The following is a 15900-nucleotide window of genomic DNA, read 5'->3' on the forward strand; positions in this document are numbered from 1 at the left end:
ATTGGTTGATTAGTGGGATGAATATGGTACTTATAAATTCAAGCCTTAGGAGCTGAATTTGTGCGAGTACCAGTAGCATGGGTACTACTCTGTGATGATCTAATGTTAGTAAAGCCATCCATTAATCCATCCAATGCTCCTTAAGCATTATCTATGAACCTGACCTTAGGTAGGCTTTGGATGTAAAGAGATTAAAAAATCACCTGTAGAGTCCTACACCCCAATGGAGAAGATGTATAAGTAAGCAGATCATTATACTGTGGGATGGTAAACGCTAAAATATGGGTAAATATGGTGAGGTTTGGGAACAAATGGAAGAGGCACTTAACTAAGATGAAAAAGTCAGGGGATGATTTCTCTAGGAAGTAGTGCTTGGTTGAATTTCAGAGGATGCTAAGAGTTGGCTAGCACAAGATTAAGAAGGGGAAAAACTGAAGGGTGATTTTTGTCTAATACTGGCCTCTCTGTTATTGGTACTTCTAGCAAGCAGATTCCTGCCATAAGCTAATACAGTTAATAGCCTATTTTGGAGTAAGAGCTTCCCCTGAGCAGGAAACCAGAAGATACTAAGAACCCTTTCTCAAATACAAAGAGGAAAAACTGTAACCTGTAATGACTAGACCCTTTCAGTGGCAGAACAGTACTGAGCCTTCTCACATAACCCTTAGGCAGTTTGTCTCTCAGCTGAAGAAACTTGTAGTGTATCAAAAAGAACACTAGTTAGAGCTTAGACATGTATTCTAAACAAGCCCTCACCTCACACTTGAATAACCATTATGTCCAGTTTGGAGCACAGGTAATAATATTGAGGATATAGACTATAATTCCTAATGACTCTTTTAGTGGGTAGGGTCACCTGAACACTTCCTGTTGAATTTTTTTACACTGTTTAGCACCAAAGAGAGGAAAAAGCATCCATGTGAAAGCACTTGATTATATACTACTTTTTATATTCCTCAATATTTAAAAAATTATTTAAAAATAATTTCCAACAATAGCTATATCCATTCAATATGGATGCAATGCAGCCATTAAATATTATTTTGTAGATTATTTAAAGGCAATGCCAGTTATACTAAGTATAAAAAGCAAGTTATGTAACTGTATGAAAAGTATGACTCTAAATTTGTATATATAAAAAATGCATCCATCCTTTCCCCTGCAATGCCTTACCTCTTTGTGACTGGTACAGGAATTACTATAGAGATAGCTCATAGCCAAGAATACACAAGTGGATGTTATGTTCTAACGTGAAACTTCTAAGTACAAAAACTGCCTTTTGCAGATTTCACAAAGAGGTGCCTTCCACCCAATGTTATAGCAACATCCCTTTTCCTATATAGACAAAATGGCTAGAGTTGGGGAAAGGGGTCATTTGCAGTAAGGACAAATATTAGAAGATCACCTGTGTGGAGAAGTCTTTTAGAGGAATGACCTAGTGTGTCAGGGCATGGCTTCTCTTCATGCCCCACACCTGTCTCTCATCTCCGCAGAATAAGGCACATATGACATTGATCTAACGTGAGTGAGCCTCGGCCATGTCATGGAGGGAGTAACAGGCAGGGAGTGGCTATTTACCCAAAAGACTCTTGCGGAGAAAGATGAACCTGCATTGGGAGACCCCTGGAAATAACCTATTGGGAGTGAAGGAAGGATGCAGCAGTGCTCCCCAAAGGACTCCCTGACATCAGAAGGCAACAAAGGGCCAGCTGGTCCTATGATAGGTTGAAGGACCATGCACAGATGTCCACACGCTAATCAGCAGAGCCTGTGAATACATTTCCTTATATGGCCAAAGGGACTCTGCAGATGTAATGAAGGTTATGCACCTTAAAATAGGGAGGTTATCCTGGATTATCCAGGTGAGCCCAGTGTAATCACAAAGGTCCTCAAAAACATAGAACTTTTGATGTTTGGAGTTAGAAAAGGGGGAGTCAGAGAAATTTGAAGTACGAGAAGGATTTGACCCACCAGTGCTGGCTTGAAGATGGAGGGGAACTGAATTCTGCCAACTGCCTGAATGAGCCTAGAGCAGATTCTCCCCCAGAGCCTTCGGATAAGAAGGCTGAAGTGTTATTTCAGCCTTGTGAGATCCTAAGCAGAGTACCCAGTTGAGTACCTCAGACTTCTGACCTACAGAACTATGAGATAATAAATGGTTGCTGTTCTGAACTGCTACATTTGTGATCATTAATAGTGGCAGCAATAGGAAACTAATATATATCCCAACCACTAATGGGTAACCCAAAGGGATCATGGCCCAACAAAGTAATACCAAATCTCCACTAATGGCCTCTGCTGGCCTGAGCAGTCTCCCCTCCTCCCCTCCAACTCCGCATGTGTTCTCTCTGCCTTCATGCTGAACTGGTGGGCCAAGGCACAGGGAATGTGAGATGGAGAGAAAGCAGGTAACATCCATACTACCTCTTTCCCAACTGCCACAGCTTACATGTATAGGTGTGTGGGGTAGGGAGTGGTGGGTAAGTGGGTGAGATTGCAAAAAGGGCAAACTTTGGCATTAGTTATTGGAAAAATAAATCCTTCTCTGTGTGTAAATTCATAAATTTGGACTATTGATCTTATTTGTTTTGTAGATACAGAAAAAAGGGCAGGAAAGTAATAAAATCTACATGTTAACAGTGGTTATACTAGGTTATGTGTGATTTTAACTATTGTATTTTTCTGGATTTTTGAAAATTTCTACTGTTATATAATGTATATTTATCAAGGGAATTCAGTTATTGTTTCTTTTAAGGGTTTGTACATTTTGGTAAAGTCTATATCTTATGCCATTTAAAAAGAACTTCCAAAGTACCTACTGAAATACTTTCTTTGAAAATTTGAGGGAAGTTAGCATTCAGTATTTTGTATCAGTAAACCTTTTATATATTAATACTTAACGATCACTAGGGTGATATTATTACAATATTTACTTTCTTTTTTCCCTCAACTTTATTGAGATATATTTGACATATAGCATTGTGTAAGTTTACGGTGTACAACATGTTGATTTGATACACATATATTGCAAAATTATTATCATCTTAGCATTAACACCTGAATCACATCACCTAATTACTATTTTGAGTGTGTGTGTGTGTGTGTGTGTGTGTGTTGAGAACATTTAAGATCTCTCTGAGCAACTTTCATGAGTATAGTATAGTATTATTAACTATATTTGGTATGCTGTACATGAGACCCCCAGAACTTTTATACCTTATAACTGGAAGTTTGTACTTTTTGACCAATATCTTCCCTTTTCCTTTGCCATCCAGCCTCTGGTAACCACTATTCTAGTCCCTTTGAGTTCAGCTTTTTTTTAAGATTCCATACACAGTAATATTTTGTGGCATTTGTCTTTTTCTGACTTAATTCACTTAGCATAATACCCTCAAGCTTCATCCATCGTGTCACAAAAGGTATGATATCCTTCTTTATGGCTGAATAATATGCCATTGTATATATACAGTGATTCTTTATTCATTCTTTTCTTGATGGATATTTGTTTTCATATTTTAGCTGCTGTGAATAATGCTGCAAGGCACATGGGATTGCAGATATATTTTTGAGATTCTGTTTTCATTTCTTTTGATTTATACCCACAAGTAGGAATGCTGGATCATATGATATTTCTATTTTAAATTTTTTCAGGAAACTCCATATTGTTTTTCATAGTGGCTGCACCAATTTACATTCCTACAAACAGTGCAAAAAGATTCCCTTTTCTCACCATCCTTCTCAACACTTGTTATCTCTTACCTTTTTGATGATAGCCATTCTAACAGGTGTAAGGTGATATCTCATTGTGGTTTTGATTTGCATTTTCTTGATGATTAATGATGTTGAGAATGAAGTTTATACACCTGTTGGACACTTGTATGTCTTCTTTGGGAAAATGTCTATTCAGTTCCTCTGTCCATTTTAAAATCAGATTTAGTTTTGCTGTTAAGTGAGTTCTTTATATATATTGGATATTAACCCCTTATCAGATATATGATTTAAATATTTTCTCCTATTCTGTAGGTTTTATTTTCATTTTGTTTATGATTTCCTTTGCTGTGCAAAAACTTAAATTTGATGTAGTCTCACTTGTTTATTTTTGCTTTTGTTGCATGTGCTATTGGTGTCAAATCCAAAAAAATCATTGCTGAGACTGATGTCACGCAGGTTACTCCCTATGTTTTCCTCTAAGATTTTTATGGTTTCAGGTCTTAACATTCAGTTCTTTAATCCACTTTCAGTTGATTTTTGTGTATGGCATAATATAGGGATCCAGTTTCATTCTTTTGCATGTGGCTGCCTAGTTTTACCAACACCATTTAATGAAGAGACTATCCGTTTTCCAGTGTATATTTGTGGCTCCTTAGTTATAAACTAATTGATCATATATGCATGAGTTTTTTTCTGGGTTCTCTGTTCTGTTCCATTGATCTATGGTCTGTTTTTATGCCAATACTGTACTGTTTTGATTACTGTAACTTTAAAATATAGTTTGAAGTCAGGAAGTGTAATGCCTCCAGCTTTGTTCTTTTTCAAGTTTGCTTTGGCTATTTGGGGTCTTTCATTCTATACAAATTTTAGAATTAAAAAAATTCTGTGAAAAATGCCATTGGAATTTTGATAGAGATTATTAAATCTGTAAATTGCTTTGGGTAGGATGGACATTTTAACAATATTAATACTTCTAATCCATGAGCATGTAATATTTTTTTCATTGGTTTGTGTTTCCTTCAATTTCTTTCATTAATGTCTTATAGATTTCAGTATACAAAAGTTTCATGTTGCTTAAATATATTCCTAGGTATTTTATTCTTTTTGATGCAATTATAAATGGCATTGTTTTCTTAATTTGTCTTTCTGATAGTTTGTTGTTAGTGTATAGAAATGCAACCGATTTTTGTATATTAAGTTTTTATCCTGCAGCTTTTCTGAATTCATATTCTGAATTCGTTCTAACAGTGTTTTTGATGGAGTCTTTCGGGTTTTCTATGTATAACATATGTCATCTGCAAATAGAGACAATTTTACTTCTTCCAATTTGGATGTGTTTTATTTCCATTTTTTGCTTAATTGCTCTGGCTAGGACTACTAGAACAATATTAATAAAAGTAGTGAGAGTGGGCAGACTTTTCTTATTCATGATCTTAGAGGAAAAAAATATCAGCTTTTCACTGTTGAGTATAATGTTAGCTGTGGACTTCTCATATATGACCTTTATTGTGTTGAGGTACATTTCCTCTATACTCAGTTTGTTGAGAGGTTTTTTGGTTTTTTTTTTTTAACATGAAAGGATGTTGAATTTTGTCGAATGCTTGTACTTTTATCTATTGAGATGATCGTTGATTTTTATCCCTTATTTTGTTAATGTGGTGTATCACAGTTATATCACATTGATTAATTTGCAGATGCTGAACATTCCTTGCATCCCTGGAATAAATCCCACTTGATCATGGTGTGTGATCCTTTAACGTACTGTTGAATTTGGTTTGCTAATATTTTTGGAGGATTTTTGCATCTATGTTCATCATGGATATTGGCCTGTAATATTCTTTTCTTATAGGATTATTGTCTGGTTTTTGTATCAGGGTAATGCTGGCTTTGTAAAATGCAAGTGTTCTCCTCTCTTCCATTTTTTGAAGGAACTTGAGAATGATTCGTATTAATTCTTTTTTTAAATGTTTGTAGAATGCAACAGTGAAGTCATCTAGTCCTGAACTTTCCTTTGGGAGCTTTTTGAATCAATAATCTCCTTACTAGTAATTGATCTGTTTAGAATTTCTGTTTCTTCCTGATTCAGTCTTGGTAGGTTGTATAATTCTAGAAATTTATTCATTTCTTCTAGGCTGTCCAATTTGTTGGCGTATAATTCTTCCTAGTTGTCTCTTATGACTATTTGTATTTGTGTAATATCACTTGTAATGTCTCCTTTTTCATTTATAATTTTATTTATTTGAGTCCTCTCTTTTTTTCGTGGTTAGTCCAGCTAAAGGTTTTCTATTTTGTTTATTTTTTTCTATCTCTGTTTCATTTATTTTCACTCTGATCTTTGTTATTTCTTCCTCCTGCCTAATTTGGGCTTAATTTGTTCTTCTCTTTCTGTTTCTTGAGGTGTAAAATTAGGTTGTTAATTGAGATCTTTGTTTTTTTCTTGATGTATGTGTTTATCACTATAAATTTACCTCTTAGAAATGCTTTTGCATCATCCCATGATATTGGTATGTTGTATGTCCATTTTCATTTATCTCAAGCTATTTTTTGATTTCTGTTTTGATTTCTCGTTTGGCCCACTGATCTTTTTTCAGGAGCATGTTGTTTAATCTTCACGTATTCGTAAATTTTCCAGTTTTGTTCTTGTAATTGATTTCTAGTCTCTTACCATTGCTGTTGGAAAAGATACTTGATATGATGTCAGTCTTCTTAAATTTATTGGGACTTTTTTTGTGGCCTACCATATGATCTATCCTTGAGAATGTTTCATGTGCGCTTGAGAAGAATGTATATTCTGCTGCTGCTGGATGAAGTGCTCTATAAATGTCAAGTCTATCTGGTCTAAAATGTAGTTTAAGTCCATTTTTTAAAACTGATTTTCTGTCTGGATGATCTATCCATTGCTGAAAGTGGGTTATTAGAGTCCCCTATTATTTTTCTGTCACTGTCTACTTCTTCCTTCAGGTCTGTTAGTATTTGCTTTATATATGTAGGTGCTCCTATAAATATTTACAAATCTTTATCTCTTCTTGATGAATTGAGCCCTTTATTGTTATATAATAACGTCTTTTTGTCTCTTATTGCAGTCTTTTGCTTAAAGTTTATTTTGTCTGATGTAAGTATAGCTAGCCCTGCTTTCTTTTGGCTTCCATTTGCATGGACTATCTTTTTCCACCTTTTATTTTCAGTCTGTGTCCTTAAAGCTGAAATGAGTCTCTTGTAGGCACCATATAGGTAGATCTTGTTTTTTAATCCATTTAGTCAGTTTATGTGTTTTTTAAAAAATCCATTTATTTATTTATTTATTTATGGCGGCATTGGGTCTTTGTTGCTGGGTGTGGGCTTTCTCTAGTTGCAGCGAGCAGGGGATACTCCTCATTGTAGAACGTGGACTTCGCACTGCAGTGGCTTCCCTTGTTGTGGAGCATGAGCTCTAGGCACGTGGGCTTCAGTAGTTGTGGCACGCGGGCTCTAGAGTGCAGGCTCAGTAGTTGTGGCACACGGGCTTAGTTGCTCCATGGCATGTGGGATCTTCCCAGACAAGGGCTCGAACCCGTGTCCCCTGCATTGGCAAGTGGATTCTTAACCACTGCACCACCAGGAAAGTTCACAGTTTATGTGTTTTGACTGGAGAATTTAGTCCATTTGCATGTAAAGTAATTGTTTTTAGATATGGATTTGCTCTTCCTATTTTGTTAATTTTTTTTCTGGTTGCTATATTCCTTTCTTGCTCTCTTCCTTTGTGGTTTGATGACTTTCTTAAGTGATATGCCTAGATTTCTTTCCTTTTCTCTTTTGTGTATCTACTGTAGGTTTTTACTTAGCGGTAACAATAGGGCTTCCATAAAACAGATAATTTTATAACAGTCTTTTTAAGGACGACAACAACTTTGAACATATACAAAAATTCTACATTTATAAATTGCCCAGAACATTTTATGTTTTTGATGTCACAATTTACAACTATTACACTGTGTATTCCTTAACAAATTATTATAATTATTTTTACTACTTTTGTCAACTTTCATACTAGAGTTGTAAGTGACATACCCACTATTATTACAACATCAGAAGACTTTGAATTTAACCATATATTTACATTTACCAATCAGTTTATACTTTAATATGTTCCTGTTATGAATCTATGTTATCTTTGTTTTAGGTTAAAGAACTCTTTCTCTTTCTATTTCTTGTAAGACCAATCTAGTGATGATGAACTCTTTCAGCTGCACTTGTCTAGAAAACTCTTTATCTCTCATTCAATTCTGAAGGGTTGTTTTGCCAGGTATAGTATTCTTGGTTGGCTTTTTTTTTTTTTTTGCAGCACACGAGCCTCTCACTGTTGTGGCCTCTCCTGTTGCGGAGCACAGGCTCTGGAGGTGCAGGCTCAGTGGCCATGGCTCAAGGGCCCAGCTGCTCCGCAGCATATGGGATCTTCTCAGACTGTGGCACAAACCCATGTCCCCTGCGTTGGCAGGCGGACCCTCAACCACTGCGCCACCAGGGAAGCACTTGGTTGCCTTTTTTTTTTTCTTTCTTTCAGTACTTTGAATGTATCATGCTACTCCATTCCGGCCTGCAAAGTTTCTGCTGAAAAATCTTGTGATAGTCTTTTGGGGGTTCCTTCGTATGTGATAAGTTGTTTCACTCTTTTTTTTTTTTTTTTAACATTTTTTTATTAAATTCTTATTAATAGTATTTTTTATTGCGTATAGTTGCTTTACAATATTGTGTTAGTTTATAGTGTACAGCTAAGTGAATCAGCTATAAATATACATATATCCTCTCTTGGATTTCCTTCTCATTTAGGTCACCACTGAGCACTGAGCAGAGTTCGCTGCACTATACAGTAGGTTCTCATTAGTTATCTATTTTATACATAGTATAAATAGTGTATATATGTCAATCCTGATCTCTAAAAATAGAACTACCATATGACCCAGCAATCCCACTGCTGGGCATATACCCAGAGAAAACCATAATTCAAAAAGACACATGCACCCCAATGTTCGTTGCAGCACTATTTACAATAGCCAGGACATGGAAGCAACCTAAATGTTCATCAACAGAGGAATGGATAAAGAAGATGTGGTACATATATACAACAGAATATTACTAAGCCATAAAAGGAAGGAAATTGGGTCATTTGTAAAGACATGGATGGACCTAGAGACTGTCGTACACAGTGCAGTAAATCAGAAAGAGAAAAACAAATATCATATATCAATGCATATATGTGGAATCTGAAGAAATTGGTATAGACGCTCTTATTTACAAAGCAGAAATAGAGACACAGACGTAGAGAACAAATATATGGATACCAAGGGGGAAAGGAGGGGTGGGATGAATTGGGAGATTATGATTGACAAGTTGTGGTTTTTTTGTTTTTATTTGTTTATTTATTTTACATCTTTATTGGAGTGTAATTGCTTTACAATGGTGTGTTAGTTTCTGCTTTATAAAAGAGTGAATGAGTTATACGTATACATATGTTCCCATATCTCTTCCACTGGCGTCTCACTCCCTCCCACCCTCCCTATCCCACCCCTCCAGGTGGTCACAAAGCACCGAGCTGATCTCCCTGTGCTATGCAGCTGCTTCCCACTAGCTATCTATTTTACGTTTGGTAGTGTATATATGTCCATGCCACTCTCTCACTTTGTTACAGCTTACCCTTCCCCCTCCCCATATCCTCAAGTCCATTCTCTAGTAGGTCTGTCGCTTTATTCCTGTCTTACCCCTAGCTTCTTCATGACATTATTTTTTCTTAAATTGTATATATATGTGTTAGCATACGATATTTGTCTTTCTCTTTCTGACTGACTTCACTCTGTATGACAGACTCTAGGTCTATCCACCTATTACAACTAGCTCAATTTCGTTTCTTTTTATGGCTGAGTAATATTTCATTGTATATATGTGCCACATCTTCTTTATCCATTCATCCGATGATGGACACTTAGGTTGTTTCCTTCTCTGGGCTATTGTAAATAGAGCTGCAATGAACATTGTGGTACATGACTCATTTTGAATTATGCTTTTCTCAGGTATATGCCCAGTAGTGGGATTGCTGGGTCATATGGTAGTTCTATTTGTAGTATTTTAAGGGACCTCCATACTGTTCTCCATAGTGGCTGTACCAATTCACATTCCCACTAGCAGTGCAAGAGTGTTCCCTTTTCTCCACACCCTCTCCAGCATTTATTGTTTCTAGATTTTTTGATGATAGCCATCCTCACTGGTGTGAGATGATATCTCATTGTAGTTTTGATTTGCATTTCTCTAATGATTAATGATGTTGAGCATTCTTTCATGTGTTTGTTGGCAGTCTGTATATCTTCTTCGGAGAAATGTCCATTTAGGTCTTCTGCCCATTTTTGGATTGGGTTGTTTGTTTTTTTGTTATTGAGCTGCATGAGCTGCTTATAAATTTTGGAGATTAATCTTTTGTCATTTGCTTCATTTTCAAATATTTTCTCCCATTCTGAGGGTTGTTTTTTGGTCTTGTTTATGGTTTCCTTTGCTGTGCAAAAGCTTTTAAGTTTCATTAGGTCCCATTTGTTTATTTTAAATTACATTTCTCTAGGAGGTGGGTCAAAAAGGATCTTGCTGTGATTTATGTCATAGAGTGTTCTGCCTATGTTTTCCTCTAAGAATTTGATAGTTTCTGGCCTTACATTTAGGTCTTTAATCCATTTTGAGCTTATTTTTGTGTATGGTGTTAGGGTGTGATCTAATCTCATACTTTTACATGTACCTGTCCAGTTTTCCCAGCACCACTTATTGAAGAGGCTGTCCTTTCTCCACTGTACATTCCTGCCTCCTTTATCAAAGATAAGGTGACCATATGTGTGTGGGCTTATCTCTGGGCTTTCTATCCTGTTCCATTGATCTATATTTCTGTTTTTGTGCCAGTACCATACTGTCTTGATTACTGTAGCTTTGTAGTATAGTCTGAAGTCAGGGAGCCTGATTCCTGCAGCTCCGTTTTTCGTTCTCAAGATTGCTTTGGCTATTCCGGGTCTTTTGTGTTTCCATACAAATTGTGACATTTTTTGTTCTAGTTCTGTGAAAAATGCCAGTGGTAGTTTGATAGGGATTGCACTGAACCTGTAGGTTGCTTTGGGTAGTAGAGTCATTTTCACAATGTTGATTCTTCCAATCCAAGAACATGGTATATCTCTCCATCTGTTTGTGTCATCTTTGATTTGTTTCATCAGTGTCTTATAGTTTTCTGCATACGGGTCTTTTGTCTCCTTAGGTAGGTTTATTCCTAGATATTTTATTCTTTTTGTTGCAATGGTAAATGGGAGTGTTTTCTTGATTTCACTTTCAGATTTTTCATCATTAGTGTATAGGAAGCCAGAGATTTCTGTGCATTAATTTTGTATCCTGCTACTTTACCAAATTCATTGATTAGCTCTAGTAGTTTTCTGGTAGCATCTTTAGGGTTCTGTATGTATAGTATCACGTCATCTGCAAAAGTGACAGCTTTACATCTTCTTTTCCGATTTGGATTCCTTTTATATCCTTTTTTTCTCTGATTGCTGCGGCTAAAGCTTCCAAAACTATGTTGAATAAGAGTGGTGAGAGTGGGCAACCTTGTCTTGTTTCTGATCTTAGTGGAAATGCTTTCAGTTTTTCACCATTGAGAACGATGTTGGCTGTGGGTTTGTCATATATGGCCTTTATTATGTTGAGGTAAGTTCCCTCTGTGCCTACTTTCTGCAGGGTTTTTATCATAAATCTGTTGAATTTTGTCGAAAGCTTTCTCTGCATCTATTGAGATGATCATATGGTTTTTCTCCTTCAATTTGTTAATATGGTGTATCACATTGATTGATTTTCATATATTGAAGAATCCTTGCATTCCTGGAATAAACCCCACTTGATCATGGTGTATGATCCTTTTAATGTGCTGTTGGATTCTGTTTGCTAGTATTTTGTTGAGGATCTTTGCATCTATGTTCACCAGGGATATTGGCCTGTAGTTTTCTTTCTTTGTGACATCCTTGTCTGGTTTTGGTATCAAGGTGATGGTCGCTTCATAGAATGAGTTTAGGAGTGTTCTTCCCTCTGCTGTATTTTGGAAGAGTTTGAGAAGTATAGGTGTTAGCTCTTCTCTAAATGTTTGATAGAATTCGCCTGTGAAGCCATCTGGTCCTGGGCTTTTGTTTGTTGGAAGATTTTTAATCACAGTTTCAATTTCAGTGCTTGTGATTGGTCTGTTCATATTTTCTGTTTCTTCCTGATTCAGTCTTGGCAGGTTGTGCATTTCTAAGAATTTGTCCATTTCTTCCAGGTTGTCCATTTTATTGGCATAGAGTTGCTTGTAGTAATCTCTCATGATCTTTTGTATTTCTGCAGTGTCAGTTGTTACTTTCTCCTTTTTCATTTCTAATTCTATTGATTTGAGTCCTCTCCCTTTTTTTTCTTGATGAGTCTGGCTAATGGTTTATCAATTTTGTTTATCTTGTCAAAGAACCAGCTTTTAGTTTTATTGATCTTTGCTATCGTTTCCTTCATTTCTTTTTCATTTATTTCTGATGTGATTTTTATGATTTCTTTCCTTCTGCTAACTTTGAGGTTTTTTTGTTCTTCTTTCTCTAATTGCTTTATGTGCAAGGTTACATTGTTTATTTGAGATGTTTCCTGTTTCTTAACATAGGATTGTGTTGCTATAAACTTCCCTCTTAGAAGTGCTTTTGCTGCATCCCATAGGTTTTGGGTCGTCGTGTCTCCATTGTCATTTGTTCCTAGGTATTTTTTTATTTCCTCTTTGATTTCTTCAGTGATCACTTCATTATTAAGTAGTGTATTGTTTAGCCTCCATGTGTTTGTATTTTTTAGAGATCTCTTCCTGTAATTTATATCTAGTCTCATAGCATTGTGGTCGGAAATGATACTTGATACGACTTCAATTTTCTTAAATTTACCAAGGCTTGATTTGTGACCCAAGATATGATCTATCCTGGAGACTGTTCCATGAGCACTTGAGAAAAATGTGTATCTGTTGTTTTTGGATGGAATGTCCTATAAATATCATTTAAGTCCATGTTGTTTAATGTATCATTTCAAGCTTGTGCTTCCTTATTTATTTTCATTTTGGATGATCTTTCCATTGGTGAAGGTGGGGTGTTAAAGTCCTCTACTATGAATGTGTTACTGTCGATTTCCCCTTTGATGGCTGTTAGTATTTGCCTCATGTATTGAGGTGCTCCTATGTTGGGTGCATAAACATTTACAATTGTTATATCTTCTTCTTGGCTCGATCCCTTGATCATTATGTAGTGTCCTTCTTTGTCTCTTCTAATAGTCTTTATTTGAAAGTCTATTTTGTCTGATATGAGAATTGCTACTCCAGCTTTCTTTTGATTTCCATTTGCATGGAATATCTTTTTCCATCCCCTTACTTTCAGTCTGTATGTGTCTCTAGGTCTGAAGTGGGTCTCTTGTAGACAGCATATATATGGGTCTTGTTTTTGTATCCATTCAGCCAATCTGTGTCTTTTGGTGGGACCATTTAGTCCATTTACATTTAAGGTAATTATCGATATGTATGTTCCTATTACCATTTTCTTAATTGTTTTGTGTTCGTTATTGTAGGTCTTTTCCTTCTCTTGTGTTTCTTGCCTAGAGAAGTTCCTTTAGCATTTGTTGTAAAACTGGTTTGGTGGTGCTGAAGTCTCTCAGCTTTAGCTTGTCTGTAAAGGTTTTAATTTCTCCATCAAATCTGAATGAGATTCTTGCTGGGTAGAGTAATCTTCATCACTTTAAATATGTCCTGCCAATCCCTTCTGGCTTACAGAGTTTCTGCTGAAAGATCAGCTGTTAACCTTATGGAGATTCCCTTGTGTGTTATTTGTTGTTTTTCCCTAGCTGCTTTTTATATGTTTTCTTTGTATTTAATTTTTGACAGTTTGATTAATATGTGTCTTGGCGTATTTCTCCTTGGATTTATCCTGTATGGGACTCTGTGCTTCCTGGACTTGATTAACTATTTCCTTTCCCATATTAGGGAAGTTTTCGACTATAATCGCTTCAAATATTTTCTCAGTCCCTTTCTTTTTCTCTTCTTCTTCTGGAACCCCTATAATTCGAATGTTGGTGTGTTTAATATTGTCCCAGAGGTCTCTGAGACTGTCCTCAGTTCTTTTCATTCTTTTTTTTAATTCTGCTCTGTAGTAGTTATTTCCACTATTTTATCCTCCAGGTCACTTATCTTTTCTTCTGCCTCTGTTATTCTGCTATTGATCCTGTCTAGAGTATTTTTAATTTCATTTATTGTGTTGTTCATCGTTGTTTGTTTCATCTTTAGTTTTTCTAGGTCCTTGTTAAATGTTTCTTGCATTTTCTGTATTCTGTTTCCAAGATTTTGGATCATCTTTACTATCATTATTCTGAATTATTTTTCAGGTAGACTGCCTATTTCCTCTTCATTTGTTAGGCCTGGTGGGTTTTTATCTTGCTCCTTCATCTGCTGTGTGTTTTTCTGTCTTCTCATTTTGCTTATCTTACTGTGTTTGGGGTCTCCTTTTTGCAGGCTGCAGGTTCGTAGTTCCCGTTGCTTTTGGTGTCTGTCCCCAGTGGCTAAGGTTGGTTCAGTGGGTTGTGCAGGCTTCCTGGTAGAGGGGACTAGTGCCTGTGTTCTGGTGGATGAGGCTGGATCTTGTCTTTCTGGAGGGCAGGTCCACGTCTGCTGGTGTGTTTTGGGGTGTCTGTGGACTTATTATGATTTTAGGCAGCCTCTCTGCTAATGGGTGGGGTTGTGTTCCTGTCTTGCTAGTTGTTTGGCATAGGGTGTCCAGCACTGTAGCTTGCTGGTCATTGAGTGAAGCTGGGTGCTGGTGTTGAGATGGAGATCTCTGGGAGATTTTTGCCGTTTGATATTATGTGGAGCTGGGAGGTCTCTTGTGGACCAGTGTCCTGAAGTTGGCTCTCCCCCCTCAGAGGCACAGCACTGACTCCTGGCTGGAGCACCAAGAGCCTTTCCTCTACATGGCTCAGAATAAAAGGGAGAAAAAGTAGAAAGAAAGAATAAGTAGAAGAAAGAAAGAAAGAAAGGGAAAGAAAGGAGTGAAGGAGGAAGGAAGGAAGGAGGGAAGGAAGGAAAAAAGAAAGAAAGAAAGAAGATAAAGTAAAATAAAATAAAGTAAGATAAAATATAATAAAGTTATTAAACTAAAAAATAATTATTAAGAAAAAAAATTAAAAAAAAAAAACGGATGGATAGAACCCTAGGACAAGTGTTGGAAGCAAAGCTATACAGACAGAATCTCACACAGAAGCATACACACTCACAAAAAGAGGAAAAGGGGAAAAAGTCATAAATCTTGCTCTCAAAGTCTACCTCCTCAATTTGGGATGATTCATTGTCTATTCATGTATTCCACAGATGCAGGGTACATCAAGTTGATTGTGGAGATTTAATCTGCTGCTTCTGAGGGTGCTGGGAGAGATTTCCCTTTCTCTTCTTTGTTCTCACAGCTCCCGGGGTTCAGCTTTGGATTTGGCCCCGCCTCTACGTGTAGGTCGCCGGAGGGCATCTGTTCTTCGCTCAGACAGGACAGGGTTAAAGGAGCAGTTGCTTCAGGGACTCTGGCTCACTCAGGCGGGGGGGGCGGGGGGGGGCGGTGGGGGCGGCGGGGCGGGGCGGGCACGGAGTGTGGGGCAGGCCTGCAGCGGCAGAGGCCAGCGTGACATTGCACCAGCCTGAGGCACCCCGTGCGTTCTCCTGGGGGAGTTGTCCCTGGATCCCGGGACCCTGGCAGGCTGCACAGACTCCCCGGAAGGGGGGTGTGGATAGTGACCTGTGCTCGCACACAGGCTTCTTAGTGGCGGCAGCAGCAGCCTTAGCGTCTCATGCCCGTCTCTGGGGTCCACGCTTTTAGCTGCGGCTCGTGCCCGTCTCTGGAGCTCCTTTAAGCAGCGCTCTTAATCCCCTCTCCTCACGCACCAGGAAACAAAAAGGGAAGAAAAAATCTCTTGCCTCTTCGGCAGCTCCAGACTTTTTCCTGGACTCCCTCCCGGCTAGCCGTGGTGCACTAACCCCCTGCAGGGTGTGTTCACGCCGCCAACCCCAGTCCTCTCCCTGCGCTCTGACCGAAGCCCGAGCCTCAGCTCCCAGCCCCGCCCGCCCCAGCGGGTGAGCAGACAAGCCTCTCAGGCTGGTGAGTGCTGGCCGGCACCGAT

General features: G+C 37.7%; 1 protein-coding gene across 2 annotated transcripts in view; it reads left to right on the forward strand.

Moving 5' to 3' along the window:
- TNFSF18 (TNF superfamily member 18) overlaps positions 1–15900 on the forward strand; it is a 121646-nt gene that overhangs the window by 50742 nt on the left and 55004 nt on the right. The window contains exon 1 of one of the 2 annotated variants that reach the window (XM_089911034.1): positions 15370–15878. The exons of the other annotated variant lie outside the window; for it this stretch is intronic. The gene's annotated coding sequence lies outside the window, so the exon portion shown is untranslated. Of the gene's footprint in view, positions 1–15369; positions 15879–15900 lie in introns of those variants that run through there. 2 annotated transcript variants of the gene reach the window in all.

The sequence above is a fragment of the Delphinapterus leucas genome, chromosome 1, assembly GCF_059928025.1.
Source record: "Delphinapterus leucas isolate spDelLeu-1000000601 "Yukka" chromosome 1, BTC_Dleu_Yukka2, whole genome shotgun sequence".
NCBI lineage: Eukaryota > Metazoa > Chordata > Mammalia > Artiodactyla > Monodontidae > Delphinapterus > Delphinapterus leucas.